The 19752-nt window shown below is 40.1% G+C and overlaps 1 long non-coding RNA gene across 1 annotated transcript; it reads left to right on the plus strand.

Annotated features, from left to right (window-relative positions):
• Positions 1 to 2202: 2202 nt before the first annotated feature.
• LOC128662461 (uncharacterized) lies at positions 2203 to 3102 on the plus strand. Its single transcript, XR_008402784.1, has 2 exons — positions 2203 to 2515; positions 3030 to 3102. It is a non-coding gene; the product is annotated as an uncharacterized LOC128662461 (long non-coding RNA).
• The last annotated feature ends 16650 nt before the right edge of the window (positions 3103 to 19752 follow it).

A 19752-nucleotide genomic window follows, 5' to 3' on the forward strand; every position in this document is an offset into this window, starting at 1 on the left:
AGAGAGGTAGCAGAAGCTTTATGACCTCTCCTCTGCCCAGAGTAAACGACAAACAGAGAAGACGTTTGTCGAAATTCCTTAGTTGCCTGTAAGTAAAATTTTAGAGCACGGACTACATCCAGGTTGTGCAGTAGACGTTCCTTCTTCGAAGAAGGATTTGGGCATAAAGAAGGAACAACAATCTCTTGATTGATATTCCTGTTAGTAACTACCTTAGGTAAGAACCCAGGTTTAGTACGCAGAACTACCTTATCCGAATGAAAAATCAAATAAGGAGAATCACAATGTAAGGCTGATAACTCAGAGACTCTTCGAGCCGAGGAAATAGCCATTAAAAATAGAACTTTCCAAGATAACAACTTTATATCAATGGAATGAAGGGGTTCAAACGGAACGCCCTGTAAAACATTAAGAACAAGGTTTAAACTCCATGGTGGAGCAACCGTTTTAAACACAGGCTTAATCCTGGCCAAAGCCTGACAAAAAGCCTGGACGTCAGGAACTTCTGACAGACGTTTGTGTAACAGAATGGACAGAGCTGAGATCTGTCCCTTTAATGAACTAGCGGATAAACCCTTTTCTAAACCTTCTTGTAGAAAAGACAATATCCTAGGAATCCTAACCTTACTCCAAGAGTAACCTTTGGATTCACACCAATATAGGTATTTACGCCATATCTTATGGTAAATCTTTCTGGTAACAGGTTTCCTAGCCTGTATTAAGGTATCAATAACTGACTCAGAAAACCCACGTCTTGATAAAATCAAGCGTTCAATTTCCAAGCAGTCAGCTTCAGAGAAGTTAGACTTTGATGTTTGAAGGGACCCTGTATCAGAAGGTCCTGTTTCAGAGGTAGAGACCAAGGTGGACAGGATGACATGTCCACCAGATCTGCATACCAAGTCCTGCGTGGCCACACAGGTGCTATTAGAATCACTGATGCTCTCTCTTGTTTGATTCTGGCAATCAATCGAGGAAGCATCGGGAAGGGTGGAAACACGTAAGCCATCCTGAAATCCCAAGGTGCTGTCAGGGCATCTATCAGGACTGCTTCTGGATCCCTGGATCTGGACCCATAACGAGGAAGCTTGGCGTTCTGTCGAGACGCCATGAGATCTATCTCTGGTTTGCCCCAACGTCTAAGTATTTGGGCAAAGACCTCCGGATGAAGTTCCCACTCCCCCGGATGAAAAGTCTGACGACTTAAGAAATCCGCCTCCCAGTTCTCCACTCCCGGGATGTGGATTGCTGACAGGTGGCAAGAGTGAGACTCTGCCCAGCGAATTATCTTTGATACTTCCATCATAGCTAGGGAGCTTCGTGTCCCTCCCTGATGGTTGATGTAAGCTACAGTCGTGATGTTGTCCGACTGAAACCTGATGAAACTCCGCGTTGTCAACTGGGGCCAAGCCAGGAGGGCATTGAGAACTGCTCTCAATTCCAGAATGTTTATTGGCAGGAGACTCTCCTCCTGACTCCATTGTCCCTGAGCCTTCAGAGAATTCCAGACGGTACCCCAACCTAGAAGGCTGGCGTCTGTTGTTACAATTGTCCAGTCTGGTCTGCTGAATGGCATCCCCCTGGACAGATGTGGCCGAGAAAGTCACCAAAGAAGAGAATTTCTGGTCTCTTGATCCAGATTCAGACAAGGGGATAAGTCTGAGTAATCCCCATTCCACTGACTTAGCATGCACAGTTGCAGTGGTCTGAGGTGTAGGCGTGCAAAGGGTACTATGTCCATTGCCGCTACCATTAAGCCGATTACCTCCATGCATTGAGCCACTAACGGGTGTTGAATGGAATGAAGGGTGCGGCAAGCACTTTGAAGTCTTGTTAACCTGTCCTCTGTCAGGTAAATCTTCATTTTTACAGAATCTATAAGAGTCCCCAGGAAGGGAACTCTTGTGAGTGGAACGAGTGAACTTTTCTTTTCGTTCACCTTCCATCCATGTGACCTTAGAAATGCCAGTACTAACTCTGTATGAGACTTGGCAGTTTGAAAGCTTGAAGCTTGAATCAGAATGTCGTCTAGGTATGGAGCTACCGAGATTCCCCGCGGTCTTAGTACTGCCAGAAGAGCACCCAGAACCTTTGTGAAGATTCTTGGAGCTGTAGCCAATCCGAATGGAAGAGCTACAAACTGGTAATATAAAAAGAAATTCCTGAGGAGGAAAAAACTTAAGAGGGACCTACCACTTTATGATTGGGTTTGTACCCGTATGCATAAATTAAAAAAAAAAAAAAAAAAAAAATTATTTTTTTATAAACAGCACAGTGTTTGGTATGTGTAAAAAATTATAATAATGACGAAAATAAATTGTGTGTAAAACAAGTGCTCATGACAATTTGTGTATAATATTAGTGATACATTGAAATAATCAGATATCACAGATAAACAATGATATTTGTGGCGATTAGTAAAATATATAAAAAAAGTACTTATCAATGTCCCAAAAATTGCTGTGATGTAAAAAATAAGTGTCCAATCCTAATATGTGAACAGTGATGTGTTCAGGTGTTTGGCGTGCTCCTCTTGTGTCCCGCGGTGCGATGGGTCAGGGTGTCTAGAATGGAAGATAAACAAGGGGCGCCAACATAGTGTGAATCGTTCAAACAACAAATATAAAAGTGATGTGCAAAAAACTACTCACAAGGAAAGTGGCACCTTAAATGAATAAGGTGCGATAAAGCAGGCTGACATTCAAATTCCAGCAGTCAGTACGCTGGAGGTCTCACCCAGAGGACCTGTGGAATCCAGATAGGCGTCTAGAAAGTAGCACCCACGTTTTTCAGGGCCAATGGCCGGACCAGGTGAGCTGCAAGCTGATAGGTGTTCTCCTGCTGCACTCACGCCACCGAGACTTTTCTCCAAAAACGACAGTGTCAGTGTATGAAAGGTTCCGTGGTAAAAGTCCTGTTTCAAAAACAAGTGGATCGTGGAAAGAAGCAAAAATACCGGGTCGTGGTATAAAACAAACAGTATTTATTTTGCAACGCGTTTCTCAGTCTATTCCAGACCGTTTCATCAGATGCCTGATGAAACGGTCTGGAATAGACTGAGAAACGCGTTGCAAAATAAATACTGTTTGTTTTATACCACGACCCGGTATTTTTGCTTCTTTCCACGATCCACTTGTTTTTGAAACAGGACTTTTACCACGGAACCTTTCATACACTGACACTGTCGTTTTTGGAGAAAAGTCTCGGTGGCGTGAGTGCAGCAGGAGAACACCTATCAGCTTGCAGCTCACCTGGTCCGGCCATTGGCCCTGAAAAACGTGGGTGCTACTTTCTAGACGCCTATCTGGATTCCACAGGTCCTCTGGGTGAGACCTCCAGCGTACTGACTGCTGGAATTTGAATGTCAGCCTGCTTTATCGCACCTTATTCATTTAAGGTGCCACTTTCCTTGTGAGTAGTTTTTTGCACATCACTTTTATATTTGTTGTTTGAACGATTCACACTATGTTGGCGCCCCTTGTTTATCTTCCATTCTAGACAAACTGGTAATGCCTGTCTAGGAAGGCAAACCTTAGGTACCGGTAATGATCTTTGTGAATCGGTATGTGAAGGTAAGCATCTTTTAAATCTACAGTGGTCATGTACTGACCCTCTTGGATCATAGGTAAAATTGTCCGAATAGTCTCCATCTTGAACGATGGAACTCTTAGGAACTTGTTTAGGATCTTTAAGTCCAGGATTGGTCTGAAAGTTCCCTCTTTTTTGGGAACCACAAACAGATTTGAGTAAAACCCCTGTCCCTGTTCCGATCGTGGAACTGGGTGGATTACCCCCATTAACAAGAGCTCTTGTACGCAGCGTAGAAACGCCTCTTTCTTTGTCTGGATTGTTGACAACCTTGACAGATGAAATCTCTCTCTTGGAGGAGAGTATTTGAAGTCCAGAAGGTATCCCTGAGATATTATTTCTAGCGCCCAGGGATCCTGGACATCTCTTGCCCAAGCCTGGGCGAAGAGAGAAAGCCTGCCCCCCACTAGATCCGATCCCGGATCGGGGGCCCTCAATTCATGCCGTTTTAGGGGCAGCAGTAGGTTTCCTGGTCTGCTTGCCCTTGTTCCAGGACTGGTTAGGTTTCCAGCCTTGTCTGTAGCGAGCAACAGCTCCTTCCTGTTTAGTCTTAGTTTTGGCTTTGTCCTGAGGCAGGGCATGGCCTTTACCTCCTGTAATGTCAGCGATAATCTCTTTCAACCCGGGCCCGAATAAGGTCTGCCCTTTGAAAGGTATATTAAGCAATTTAGACTTAGAAGTAACATCAGCTGACCAGGATTTTAGCCACAGCGCCCTGCGTGCCTGAATGGCGAATCCTGAATTCTTCGCCGTAAGTTTAGTTAGATGTACTACGGCCTCCGAAATGAATGAATTAGCTAGTTTAAGGACTCTAAGCCTGTCCGTAATGTCGTCCAGAGTAGCTGAACTAATGTTCTCTTCCAGAGACTCAATCCAGAACGCCGCTGCAGCCGTGATCGGCGCAATGCATGCAAGGGGTTGCAATATAAAACCTTGTTGAACAAACATTTTCTTAAGGTAACCCTCTAATTTTTTATCCATTGGATCTGAAAAAGCACAGCTATCCTCCACCGGGATAGTGGTACGCTTAGCTAAAGTAGAAACTGCTCCCTCTACCTTAGGGACCGCTTGCCATAAGTCCCGTGTGGTGGCGTCTATTGGAAACATTTTTCTAAATATCGGAGGGGGTGAGAACGGCACACCGGGTCTATCCCACTCCTTAGAAACAATTTCAGTAATTCTCTTAGGTATAGGAAAAACCTCAGTACTCGTCGGTACCGCAAAATATTTATCCAACCTACACATTTTCTCTGGTATTGCAACTGTGTTACAATCATTCAGAGCCGCTAACACCTCCCCTAGTAATACACGGAGGTTTTCCAGTTTAAATTTAAAATTTGAAATATCTGAATCCAGTCTGTTTGGATCAGAACCGTCACCCACAGAATGAAGTTCTCCGTCCTCATGTTCTGCAACCTGTGACGCAGTATCTGACATGGCCCTAATATTATCAGCGCACTCTGTTCTCACCCCAGAGTGATCACGCTTACCTCTTAGTTCTGGTAATTTAGCCAAAACTTCAGTCATAACAGAAGCCATATCCTGTAATGTGATTTGTAATGGCCGGCCAGATGTACTCGGCGCTACAATATCACGCACCTCCCGAGCGGGAGATGCAGGTACTGGCACGTGAGGCGAGTTAGTCGGCATAACTCTCCCCTCGTTGTTTGGTGAAATTTGTTCAATTTGTACAGATTGACTTTTATTTAAAGTAGCATCAATACAGTTAGTACATAAATTTCTATTGGGCTCCACTTTGGCATTGCAACAAATGACACAGGTATCTTCCTCTGAATCAGACATGTTTAACACACTAGCAAATAAACTTGCAACTTAGAATACAATTCAATTAGAATAATATTAAAAACGTACTGTGCCTTTAAGAAGCACAGAAAATCTATGACAGTTGAAAATTAATAAATTGAAACAGTTATAGCCTCAATCCTTGTAAACAACACAACTTTAGCAAAGGTTTAATCCCAATAGCAAAGATAACAAATTCTGAAAGCAGGAAACAATTACAGAATAAACGTTTTTTATCACAGTCAACTATAATTCTCACAGCTCTGCTGAGAGAAATTACCTCCCTCAAAATAAGTTTGAAGACCCCTGAGTTCTGTAGAGATGAACCGGATCATGCAGGAAATACAATGAGCTGCTGACTGAAATAACTGATGCATAGAAAAGGCGCCAAAAAACAGCCCTTCCCCCTCACACACAGCAGTGAGAGAGAACAGAAACTGTCAGAAAAAGATTAAGCAACTGCCAAGTGGGAAAATGGTGCCCAAACATTTATTCACTCAGTACCTCAGCAAATGAAAACTATTTTACATTCCAGCAAAAACGTTAAACATAATTTCTAGTTATTAAACAGCTTAATGTACTTCTTACAGTGTAATTCTAGTGAAGTACCATTCCCCAGAATACTGAAGTGTAAAGTATACATACATGACATTATATCGGTATGGCAGGATTTTCTCATCAATTCCATTGTCAGAAAATAAAAGCTGCTACATACCTCTATGCAGATTCATCTGCCCGCTGTCCCCTGATCTGAAGTTTACCTCTCCTCAGATGGCCGAGAAACAGCAATATGATCTTAACTACTCCGTCTAAAATTATAGCAAAAACTCTGGTAGATTCTTCGTCAAACTCTGCCAGAGAGGTAATAACACACTCCGGTGCTATTTTAAAATAACAAACTTTTGATTGAAGATATAAAACTAAGTATAATCACCATAGCCCTCTCACACCTCCTATCTAGTCGTTGGGTGCAAGAGAATGACTGGGAGTGACGTAGAGGGGAGGAGCTATATGCAGCTCTGCTGGGTGAATCCTCTTGCACTTCCTGTTGGGGAGGAGTTAATATCCCAGAAGTAATGATGACCCGTGGACTGATCACACTTAACAGAAGAAATCTAAATCAAATCAAGATTTGATTTGACTACCCTTGCCTTCAAAACAGCATCAATTCTTCTATGGACGCTTTCGCAACGTCAAGGAATTTGTGGGCATATAGTCAGGTGCATCGTTAAATAATTATACCAAACAAGTACTGTTGATCATTAATTTATTATGTAGGTTTAAACAAAATCATTATTTGAAAAAGAAACAGCTGTGCATGAGGAATAAAACTGGGTGAAAAACAGCCAAACTCTACAAACAAGGTGAGGTTGCTAAAGACAGTTTAATGCCAGGGGGCCGATTTATGAAAGTACGAGCGGAAATAATCTGCTGTAGCGGATCATGTCCGCCGCAAATCGATAAATGCCGACAGCATACGCTGTCTGCATTTATCATTGCACAAGCAGTTCTGGTAAACTGCTTGTGCAATGCCGCCCCCTGCAAATTTGCAGCCAATCAGCCGCTAGCAGGGGGTGTCAATCAACCCGATCGTATCTGATCGGGCTGATTGCTGTTTACCGCCTCAGAGGTGGAGGACGAATTAAGGAGCAGCTGTCTTAAGACCACTGCTTCTTAACTCCTTATTCCAGCGAGCCTGAAGACTCGCACGGAAACAGCTGCATTAGGCAGAATACGGGCCGTGATAAATCGGCCCCCAAATATCATACACCATGGCAATAACTATCTTCAGCGTAAACGAGAACAGAGTCCTGTAAATGAGTCTGTCTTGGATTAAATGAAGAGACAGAAGCAACTGAGGCTGCCTAAATCCACAAACAAACTATGGTTAGTTCTCTAAGATGTTTGGAACAACCTACCTGCTGATTTCCTTAAAAAAACGTTGTGCATGTGAAACCTAGAAGAAATGATGCTATTTTGAAGGCAAAAGGTGATCTCACCAAATACTGATTTGATATAGATTTTTCTTTTGTTCACTCACTTAGCATTTTGTTAATTAAGCCTTTCAGTGCTAACGACAGCTCTGAGCCGTCGCAGAGGTTTCCACTCAGGTACTAATGACGACTTCGAGCCATCGCTAGCACTCTCCCACCTTGAGGGACATCTGGGGGCTCCCACCACTCCTTCCTCCGGCGATCAGGCCTGTATAGTGACATGCATTGCCTTAAAGGGTTAATTAATAAAAAATTAATAAGAAATGTGTTCATGCAAGCCACAGTTACCAGGACCTGAAACAGGCTTTAATATTGAGAAGTCTGGCAAACTAAAACTATAGCTGCAATTCTGTCAAGTATGTATATATGTAAGTATAATTATAAAGAAAATAGTTTGATGCGTCTTCAGTTCTCTATGTTTCAGAAGTACTGAGACATTGAAAACTGAATATTCATCTTTAAGACAGATATATAAATAGACAGACAGACAGATAGATGGATGGATGGATAGATAGATAGATAGATAGATAGATAGATAGATAGATAGATAGATAGATAGATAGATAGATAGATAGATAGATGGATGGATGGATGGATGGATGGATGGATGGATGGATGGATGGATGGATGGATGGATGGATGGATGGATGGATGGATGGATAGATAGATAGATAGATAGATAGATAGATAGATAGATAGATAGATAGATAGATAGATAGATAGATAGATAGATAGATAGATAGATAGATAGACAGACAAATAGATAGATAGACGAATAGATAGATAGATAAATAGATAGATAAATAGCTAGACAGAGGCATATATGACACAATTTCTGGACAGATTCCACCACCTATGGTAAGTAGCTGGGATGTAACCAGGGGTGATCGGTGCTGCCATAGTGGTTGGGGCTCCCAGAGTATCTCTACCACCTAGAGAGTAGAGAGAGAGATCAGTCCATTTTTCCTTACACATAGAACTGTGCTGCTTAGTACCTCCTGGGAGGGGCTGTAACCACAACAACTATATCGACCCTGGGAACCATTCAGGGCAAGGTTAGTATCTTGGCTAGCAAAGATGAGTAGAAAAAGCAGGGGATAAAAAGAAATGTTCCAACATAATATATTTAAACAAAATTGTTTTTGCAGGGATTGTAATGCATTTTTTAACAACAATATGAATTAGAAAACAAAATATTTAGTTATTTAGCAAAAAAATTGAACATTTCCTCATGCTTAAAGGGATAGGAAAGTCAACATTAAACTTACATGATTCATATAGAGAAGGTCATTTTTAGACACTTTTAAATTTGCTTCTATTTTCAAATATGCTTTGTTCTCTAGGTATCCCTTGCAGAAAAAGAATATGCACATATCCTTCACTAGTGGGAGCTAGCTGCTGATTGGTGCCTGCACACATTTGTCTCTTGTGATTGGCTAAACAGATGTGTTCAGGTAGCTGTAAGTAGTGCAGTGCTGTTACTTCAGCAAAGGATAACAAGAGAATGAAGCTAATTTGATAATAGAAGCAAATTGGAAAGCTGTTTAAAATTGTATGTTCTATCCAAATCATGAAAGAATATTTTGGGGTTTTCTGTCCGTTTAAAAGAATTCAGTCTATGTGGCATTTATTTATTTATTTTTTTGCATGTGATAAATACAATTTTAAACCACTCTATGAAGAAAACACAAAGCTGTAACTCTAACTGTGTGTACAGAGATTTCCACTGGGAATGATTTAAGGTTTCTTGAAATTATTAAATGAAACCACAGGGCACTCTGTTCTAAAAAGGGAATTCCTGACCTAAAAAAAAGAAAGCAATAATATAGTTGACTGAGTATCCTTGTGCTAATAAATGGGTCTCCATTAATAATGTTGGACCTTTTCTTACTGTCCTACAACAACAAATCATCTCCCTTATTCCCACTCTAATTGCAACAGAAATTCTAAAAAACACAAGCAATATTTCATGCACTTTTGCACCTTTGTTAATATATTGCTCTCGCTAACACCTGGTTATCACCTCATCAGTTCAACTGGCAGGTAAAGGAATGGGGAACAGGAGTAAAAATAAGATCAATTATAGTGGTAGTCGCTTGTCTGAAGCAATTGAGAGAAGGCCTCAGGGCAGCTAAATTTATAGCTCAGCATTTATCTCCTCTGTGTGTGGTTATCCCTCCTAATGATACCAAATCAAGACTGCGCCGCTCGCTTCCCATGACCATCTGGGAGTTAGCACAGCTTTTTCCAATGCTATGTTTTATTTCCCTGTCTTTTGCAGCCTTGCTGTCACTGATTCTCATTTATTAGGAGAGTGAACACCTGTCTGAATATTAATATTTATATATCAGTCCTTCAGTCATTGGTATACAAGGCCGGATTAGCCTACCAGGAGATTTCCTGGTGCTGCATCAACTGAGACTGGAAAGCTACGATTTAAAAGGGTTATTAATGGATGCAATTGGGTTGTATGGTGCATATAACTAAAATCTGGCACTTTTTTTTAAATACAAACTAATATAATATAATGCTGGAAAAAAAATATATTGGGGAAAGGAGTATCTCAGTAATCCTCTTTGAGAAAAATAGGGTGTGCACATTCTACCGACTCAATGAAAAAATAAATTTTCCAGGGCTCCTTTTTATTCCCAGTCCAGCCCTGGGGGTATATTTAGTTTTTGTGCTGCTCTAGGTACTGGGAAATCTGTTGCACCCCAAATCCCAATCAACAGAAATGTTAGCATATATTAGCCTCAAATACATATAACCAGATACAAAGGATACAACTGTATTAATGACATTTGTTTTTATCTAATTAATGTTTTTTATTTTTTCATAAGTCTTTTTATTGGTAGCCAAAATCATACAGATCTCGTTTAGAAACAAATTACAATATTGGCATTACAGGAGTATTTCAGTAACATTCTTAATTCTATACTAATATAGTTTAGCATAAAACGGAATATAAAACAGTTATAAACATAATTAACATTCTGAAGTGATATGTATGGCTACAAGTAATCAGGGGACTTACTTTTTTTATTATTTTTTGTGTTTTGAGGAATCGTTTAATATGTATGTGTCCCATAATAATTGTATTTGTGCAAAAAGGTCTAGATTCTTATTTTTTTAGATAATGAAATTCTTCTAGGGAGATTGTGCGGTTACATTCATGTTGCCATTGAGCTATAGTTGGGATTTTGTCAGACTTCCAGTTCCTGGCTATAAGAATTTTAAAGCAGTTAGTGAGAATATTATCTAATGAATGGTTTTATCGCTACCGCTCCTATTGGTAATTCTGTTACCATTTTTCATCTGTTCGTACCACGATCTGGTTCAGGTATCCTGAGCATTGTTTTGCTACAAGACACGGCCTAGCACTAGAGGAGGACAATCATTTCTATTGCCTACGGTGGTAGTAGGTCCATCAGACTGAGAGTTCACCTGTCCGGAGAGCTGGTTGTTGAGTTTGCTGAGCGGCTCAGAAGCCTCGGCCTTCCCCATTTGCACTATAGTATGCATCAACGCACGTGCGTGGTTTACCTGTGTTTTTGGGTTGGCTTGTTGCCTTTACGTTACTGCACTTAGAGGCACCTCTGTTTTGTTTTCCTCCTCTGGAATCCAATTCTCTATATATGTAGGGTTCATGCAGCCTTACTAAATAAAAAAATATTCGGAGAGCACAGAATTAGCAAAGCATCAGGCCACTGAACTACCCCTTAATCCTACTGTTCTAGGCACAGGACAAGTTAGAGTAAACTATAGCAATTGATTTCCAAGAAAACACTCCAGCGAAGAAGGCATTAAAGTAAAAAGTAACTTTTATTCAAGGGAAGTAAAAATGTGAAAAAGGTTTACATATGCCACAGGGCTCAGCAACACAAAACTTACAGATTATCTGACGCGTTTCATGCCCCATGTTTTACTCTACTTGAATAAGATTTAAGTTTTACTTTAATCCCATCTTCACTGGAGCATTTTCTGGGAAATTGTTAGGTTGAGTGTTTCTGGAGCAGTGGTACCGACTTGACTTACAACAAAGTTTACTGGTTGCCTAAAGTCATGCGACCTATCACACGCCAGCTGTGAACGCTGAAGAAGACTAAGCTGTATCAGCACAGGCCGGGGGTAATGGCTGTCTACTGACATTATACTGATTCTCTGATGCTGAGTTTCCATAAAACAGGCAAGTTACACTTTGATTTAATGAGAGGATATGCATAGGTCTTCCTTATTAATTGAACAAAGTGGGCATTGTTATGGTGACCTATAGAGCACCATGTCCTGTTTATTACATTTGTACAAAGGTGCATTTTAGGTTTTACATTTGGTATTTTTCCTTTGTACATGTTACAGTGCCCAATACAAAATAATTACAGTGAAGTTGCATTATTATTATTATTATCATTTATTTGTATAGCGCTGTTGTGCATTTTCCTTATGTGCCAACATAAACACTGCATATTATAATGGCAGCCATAATCTGAGTGTCTAACTCTACGATATTGTCATAATATTAAAAATATTTTAGGGCAAGTTAGGACTTTACAACTTCACAATGATTACCTTGCATGCCACTGCCAATGGAAACATATGTTTTATATTCATAAACTGTACAAAGCCCAAGAAAAAACTCAGTGGCTCCCATTGCTATTTATTAGAATTTCTGTGCAAAAGCATTAGAAGTTATTTGGCTAGATTTAGAGTTTTGACGGTAAAAAGCACCGTAGCTAACACTGCTTTTTTTGCCAACGCACCCTTCCAACAACGCTGGTATTTAGAGTTGTATGAGGGGCTGCGCTAGGCTCAAAAAAGGGAGCGTTGAGCCTAATTTAGCGCCACTTCAACCTTCAATACCAGCGTTGCTTACGGTAGCGGTAAGCTGGCAAAACGTGCTCGTGGGGCATTTTGGGCTGAAAAAAAATCTAACACCTGCAAAAAAGCAGCGTTCAGCTCCTAAAACAGCCCCATTGTTTCCTATGGGGACACACTTTCTAAGTCTGCACCTAACACCCTAACATGAACCCTGAGACTAAACACCCCTAACCTTACACTTATTAACCTCTAATCTGCCGCCCCGCTATCGCTGATACCTGCATTATACTATTAACCCCTAATCTGCCGCTCCGTACACCGCCGCAACCTACATTATACTTATGAACCCCTAATCTGCTGCCCCTAACACCGCCGACCCCTATATTATATTTATTAACCCCTAATCTGACCCCCCAATATCGCCACTACCTAACTACACTTATTAAACCCTAATCTGCCGACCGGACCTCGCCGTCACTATAATAAATGTATTAACCCCTAAACCACCGCACTCCCGCCTCGCAAACACTATAATAAATAGTATTAACCCCTAATCTGCCCTCCCTAACATCGCCTCCCCCTACCTACAATTATTAACCCCTAATCTCCCGCCCGCACCATCGTCGCTACTATAATAAAGTTATTAACCCCTAAACCTAACCCTAACCCTAACACCCCCCTAACATAAATATAATTTATATTAAACAAAATAATATTCCTAAAATTATCTAAATTATTCCTATTTAAAACTAAATACTTACCTATCAAATAAACCCTAATATAGGTGCAATGTAAATAATGATTACATTGTAGCTATTTTAGGATTTATATTTATTTTACAGGCAACTTTGTATTTATTTTAATTAGGTACAATAGCTATTAAATAGTTAATAACTATTTAATAGCTACCTAGTTAAAATAAATACAAAATTACCTGTAAAATAAATCCTAACCTAAGTTACAATTAAACCTAACACTACACTATCATTAAATTAATTAAATAAATTACCTACAATTACCTGAAATAAAATACAATAAAATAAACAATTCTATAATACAAAAAAAACCCCACTAAATTACAAAAAATAAAAAATAATTACAAGCAGTTTAAACTAATTACACCTAATCTGTTTGTTTTTTTTGTATTATAGAATAGCTTATTTTATTGTATTTTATTTCAGTAATTGTAGGTAATTTATTTAATTAATTTAATGATAGTGAAGTGTTAGGTTTAATTGTAACTTAGGTTAGGATTTATTTTACAGGTAATTTTGTTTTATTTCAACTAGGTAGCTATTAAATAGTTATTAACTATTTAATAGCTATTGTACCTAGTTAAAATAAATACAAAGTTGCCTGTAAAATAAATATAAATCCTAAAATAGCTACAATGTAATAATTAATTACATTGCAGCTATATTAGGGTTTATTTGATAGGTAAGTATTTAGTTTTAAATAGGAATAATTTAGTTAATTATAGGAAAATTATTTTGTTTAATATAAATTATATTTATGTTAGGGGGGTGTTAGGGTTAGAGTTAGGTTTAGGGGTTAATAACTTTATTATAGTAGCGACGATGGTGCGGGCGAGAGATTAGGGGTTAATAATTGTAGGTAGGTGGCGGAGATGTTAGGGAGGGCAGATTAGGGGTTAATACTATTTATTATAGTGTTTGTGAGGCGGGAGTGTGGCGGTTTAGGGGTTAATACATTTATTATAGTGGTGGCGAGGTCCGGTCGGCAGATTAGGGGTTAATAAGGGTAGTTAGGTAGCGGCGACGTTGGGGGGGAAGATTAGGGATTAATAAATATAATATAGGGGTCGGTGATGTTAGGGGCAGCAGATTAGGGGTTCATAGGGATAATGTAGGTGGCGGCGGTGTCTGGTCAGCAGATTAGGGGTTCAAATTTTTTATTAGAGTGGCGGCAATGTGGGGGGGCCTCGGTTTAAGGGTACGTAGGTAGTTTATGGGTGTTAGTGTACTTTAGAGCACAGTAGTTAAGAGCTTTATATTCCGGCGTTAGCCCATAAAGCTCTTAATTACTGACTTTTTTTGGCGTTAGGAGTCTTGTCAGTAGAGGGTCTACCGCTCACTTCTCCCAAGACTCCAAATACCAGCGTTAGGCAGATCCCATTGAAAAGATAGGATACGCAATTGGCGTAAGGGGATCTGCGGTAGCCTGGAATCGCAGTAGGGAAGTGAGCGGTAGACCCTTTTCTGCCTGACTCTAAATACCAGTGGGTGACCAAAAGCAGCGTTAGGACCCCTTAACGCTGCTTTGGACGGCTAACGCCAAACTCTAAATCTAGGCTATTGTTTGCTTACTTTTCTACGTAATTTCAATACATTTGGGTGGTTGCTCATTGCTCAATTGTATTTTTATGCAAGAAATTATAAGAAACAGACATTCACAAACTTTTCAAAGGGGATTTGGCATGAGTTTTACTAACCTTCAAGGAACAAAGATAAACAGTCTGAAATAAATCATGACTGCTTTTTTAATTGAATTTGACCATCTTAGGAGTTTGGCTGCCTTAGGACACGGCATGAGAACCTAGCGCAGCGAAGGGGATAAGTTGCTCAGTGATGGGCAGCAAAGGTATATATGAATATATATGTATGTGTTTATATGTGTATAAATACATATTAACATATAAATATATATGTATATAAGCACATACATAGGCCTCTAGTTATCAACGTGTCTACTTACCTGCCATCGCCGGCCCCAATACGCCCACCTAAGCTCGCCTACCATCGCCGCCGCGGACCTGAATACGCTCTCCAAAGTTATCAGTAAATCTGTCAAAAAGCCGCGCACCAAGTACGGGGCGATGAGCAGCGGACTGTGATAGTTATCACTCATCCGATCTCGCTGCTCTTCGGCTTTTTTACAGCTTTATTGACAAGCTGTCACTAAGCACCCACACTAACTATACTGTTCTACCCCCTATACCGGCGCCCCCGGAGCCCCCCACAACTAAATAAACTTCTAAACCGCCGCTCCTAGACCCCCGACGCAACTCTTATAAATGTATTAACCCCTAAACCACCACTCCCGGAGCCCACCGCCACTCTAATAAACTGATTAACCCCTAAACCACCGCTCCCGGACCCCGCCGCCACCTACATAATACCTATTAACCCCTATCCTGCCCCCCCATACCGCCGCCACCTATAATAAATTTATTAACCCCTATCCTGCCGATCCCGTACCCTGCCGCAACTAAATAAATTGTTTAACCCCTAAACCGCCGCTCCTGGACCCCGCCGCCACCTATATTAAACTTATTAACCCCTAATCTGCCCTCCCTACACCGTCGCCACCTATAATAAATTTATTAACCCCTATCCTGCCCCCCCCTATACCGCCGCAACTATAATAAAATTATTAACCCCTAAACTGAAGTCTAACCCAAACCCTAACACCCCCCTAACTTAAATATTAATTAAATACATCTAAATATTATCACTCTTATTAACTTAATTAATCCTATTTAAAAATAAATACCTTTAAAATAAACCCTAATATAGCTACAATATAAATAATAATTATATTGTATCTATTTTAGGATTTATTTTTATTTTACAGGCAAATTTCAATTTATTTTAACTAGGTACAATAGCTATTAAATAGTTAAGAACTATTTAATAGCTACCTAGTTAAAATAAAGAGAAATTTGGGGGGGCGTGTTTGAGCAGCGAACCCGAGTGGTCGCATTCTCCAGAGCTCTGGTGGAATCCCTTCTAATCCACCGATTACAAGAGACCTTCAACAGCAATATAGTCATACATACACCTTATTGCATCCGTGTTCAGAGGAGTACTATATTACATGATCAATGCTATGTTCATGAAACTAGAGCGAGGATTCAGATAATAAGGGCCTAGAGCGGCAGCTATTACTAGGTGACGTTACCCCCCTCGGCTCCTCCAAGGTACTGTGCTTTAGCCAACTACATCGGCACAATAGCACGGACATTATTAACAAACGCCTTACATCATAGGTGCCCTCAAAGGAGAAAATAGATCAGCGACCCCAAAAATACTCCTAGCAGTTTGAAATTTAAAATGGCTACAGCGGTCGGAGAACAAAACACCATCGGCTCAAGATGGCAAAAATTTGAAGAGCATGTCAGCACCTTATGGAATCAGCGCCATTTGACTTCTTTGTAAGGCGTTACAGAGACAAGAATGTTGAAACCACGGGCTCCGTTGAAAGTGTTGGGAGAAGCCCTCCCACCATAAGTCATTTCTACAGGGAGCCTCAGCACTTGGAGATTACTAATACCGCATGGCACAGAATCACTCATAGTGAGACATCAGTGGAAATGCAGAACTGTCTATTTACACCTATAACAGACGGAGATAATTTACACAGCAATCAAAAACAGGTCTATAGCTCCCCTGTCAAGCCAGAAGATCGGCGGCGAGAGAGACGCACAACGCGATACAATTCCAGCGGGGGTTTAGGTGGGGACCCCCAGGAAGACGCATCATGTAAACAGATCTCTCTCCGTTCGCAGACAAAGACCAGCTGGATACATGGGATCAAAGGGAGTTCTGGACAGAGGTATCAGGACTATCACATGGTATTGTAGTGCTCGCAGATACTAATGAAATGACACTAAGAGAAGCTTATGCGGGACCGCCATTAGCCCTGAAGTGCCCTAGCAATCCTTTGCAAAAAGATCACCACACTGCTGATGAGTCTTTCCACCTCCCACAAATAAAACCAGGAGGCTGGAGGGACTTTCTCAATACGAACTTGCTGATGCCCGTGTTTTCATAACACTGGCTAAGTTTGTAAGATCATTAGATTTTTACTAATATGATAATGTCATCCATAGTTCAGTTTGTTTAACTTGTTACTCAGTATTTCATTACTTAAAATGCCTTTTTCTTCATGTTACACTTCACATTCTAGCACTAAAGTATAGGTTGCTATGCCATTTTATTGCCAATTTACATGAACATCACAATTATTCCTTACTGCACTCTCCATAATAGTCTAGGCACTAGGCTATGCACAAAGCTTGCTGTCACCAAATCGGCATAAACGTTTCATGTGGATGTTTGTGGGGGGCCACCAGGGAGACTAAAATGCAATCAAGGACAGTCCATTAACATGTTTTCCTGAAGTCGCAGTTTTACATATTTTAGATCTCTCCCTTGTGGCCAGCGGCCGAGGTCACGAAGGAGACAAAATATAACAAGAAGGAATATGTAGTTTATTATAAGTTTACTTGCACTTTAAAGAAAACCTTGACTAAGGCAAAATAATGTTATTATTGGTTATATACTGCATATATACAATTACCAAGTGGAATGTGTAACTGTGCTTATAGTAAGTTAGTAACACTGTTTATATGTTTTACATTTCAAATTGTTTTTTCTTTGTTTTAAGGAGCAGCTTCCTCAAGCCCTAACTCTATATACATGTTCTTGTTAGATAGTTGCCGGTGGACTTGGCTATAGCCTCTAGTTAGGATAACTAGAAGTTTTTCTGTGTCTTACTACACTCATAATTCCCTAACATATACTGTGTACATTAAAGATCCAAGAGTGATCCACACCATATCTAAAGGGAACTAAAGATGAGGACAGTCTAATACCTTTTGCATATATGTCTTCTGTAAAATGTATACCTTCATGCTAAATCTACATCATTGTATATGCATGTTTTCTGTCATTTGCAGTTCCTCAATAAAATCTTTAAAAAAAAAATAAATAAATAAATAAAGAGAAATTTACCTGTAAAATAAAAACTAACCTAAGTTACAAATAAACCTAACACTACACTATCATTAAATTAATTAAATAAATTACCTACAAATAACTACAATTAAATACAATTAAATAATCTAAATAAAGTACAAAAAATAAAAAAACTAAGTTACAAAAAATAAAAAAAATAAGTTATAAACATTTAAAAAATATTACAACAATTTTAAGCTATTTACACCTAATCTAAGCCCCCTAATAAAATAACAAAGCCCCCCAAAATAAAAAAATGCCCTACCCTTTTCTACATTAAAAAGTTAACAGCTCTATTACCTTACCAGCCCTTAAAAGGGCCTTTTGCGGGGCATGCCCCAAAAAATTCAGCTCTTTTGCCTGTAAAAAAAAATACAACCCCCCCAACATTAAAACCCACCACCCACATACCCCTAATCTAACCCAACCCCCCCTTAAATAAACCTAACACTACCCCCCTGAAGATCATCCTACCTTTAGCCGTCTTCAGCCAGCCAACCACCGATGGAACAGAAGAAGACATCCGGAGCAGCAGAAGTCATCATTCAAGGGGCGCTGAAGAAGTCTTCCATCCGATTGAAGTCATTATCCAAGGGGCGCTGAAGAAGTCTTCCATCCGATTGAAGTCAACATCCAGACGGCGTCTTCAATTTTCATCCATCCGGAGCGGAGTGAAGCCATCTTCAGACGAGCCGATGCGGAGCCATCTTTTTCCACCGACGACTGAACGACGAATGACGGTTCCTTTAAGTGACGTCATCCAACATGGCGTCCCTCGAATTCCGATTGGCTGATAGGATTCTATCAGCCAATCGGAATTAAGGTAGGAAAAATCTGATTGGCTGATTAAATCAGCCAATTAGATTGAAGTTCAATCGGATTGGCTGATCCAATCAGCCAATCAGATTGAGCTCGCATTCTATTGGCTGTTCCCATCAGCCAATAGAATGCAAGCTCAATCTGATTGGCTGATTGGATCATCCGATTGAACTTCAATCTGATTGGCTGATTTAATCAGCCAATCAAATTTTTCCTACTTTAATTCCGATTGGCTGATTGAATCCTATCAGCCAATCGAAATTCGAGGGACGCCATCTTGGATGACATCACTTAAAGGAATCGTCATTCGTCGTTCAGTCGTCGGTGGAAGAAGATGGCTCCGCGTCGGCTCGTCTGAAGATGGCTCCGCTCCGTTCCGGATGGATGAAGATTGAAGACGCCGCCTGGATGTTGACTTCAATCGGATGGAAGACTTCTTCAGTGCCCCTTGGATGATGACTTCAAATGGATGAAAGACTTCTTCAGCGACCCTTGGATGATGACTTCTGCTGCTCCGGATGTCTTCTTCTGTTCCATCGGTGGTCGGCTGGCTGAAGACGGCTAAAGGTAGGATGATCTTCAGGGGGGTAGTGTTAGGTTTATTTAAGGGGGGTTTGGGTTAGATTAGGGGTATGTGGGTGGTGGGTTTTAATGTTGGGGGGGTTGTATTTTTTTTTTACAGGCAAAAGAGCTGAATTCTTTGGGGCATGCCCCGCAAAAGGCCCTTTTAAGGGCTGGTAAGGTAATAGAGCTGTTAACTTTTTAATGTAGAATAGGGTAGGGCATTTTTTTATTTTGGGGGGCTTTGTTATTTTATTAGGGGGCTTAGATTGGGTGTAAGTAGCTTAAAATTGTTGTAATATTTTTTAAATGTTTGTAACTTATTTTTTTTATTTTTTGTAACTTATTTTTTTTATTTTTTTTGTACTTTAGTTAGTTTATTTAATTGTATTTAATTGTAGTTATTTGTAGTT

This window comes from Bombina bombina, chromosome 6, assembly GCF_027579735.1.
Source record: "Bombina bombina isolate aBomBom1 chromosome 6, aBomBom1.pri, whole genome shotgun sequence".
NCBI lineage: Eukaryota > Metazoa > Chordata > Amphibia > Anura > Bombinatoridae > Bombina > Bombina bombina.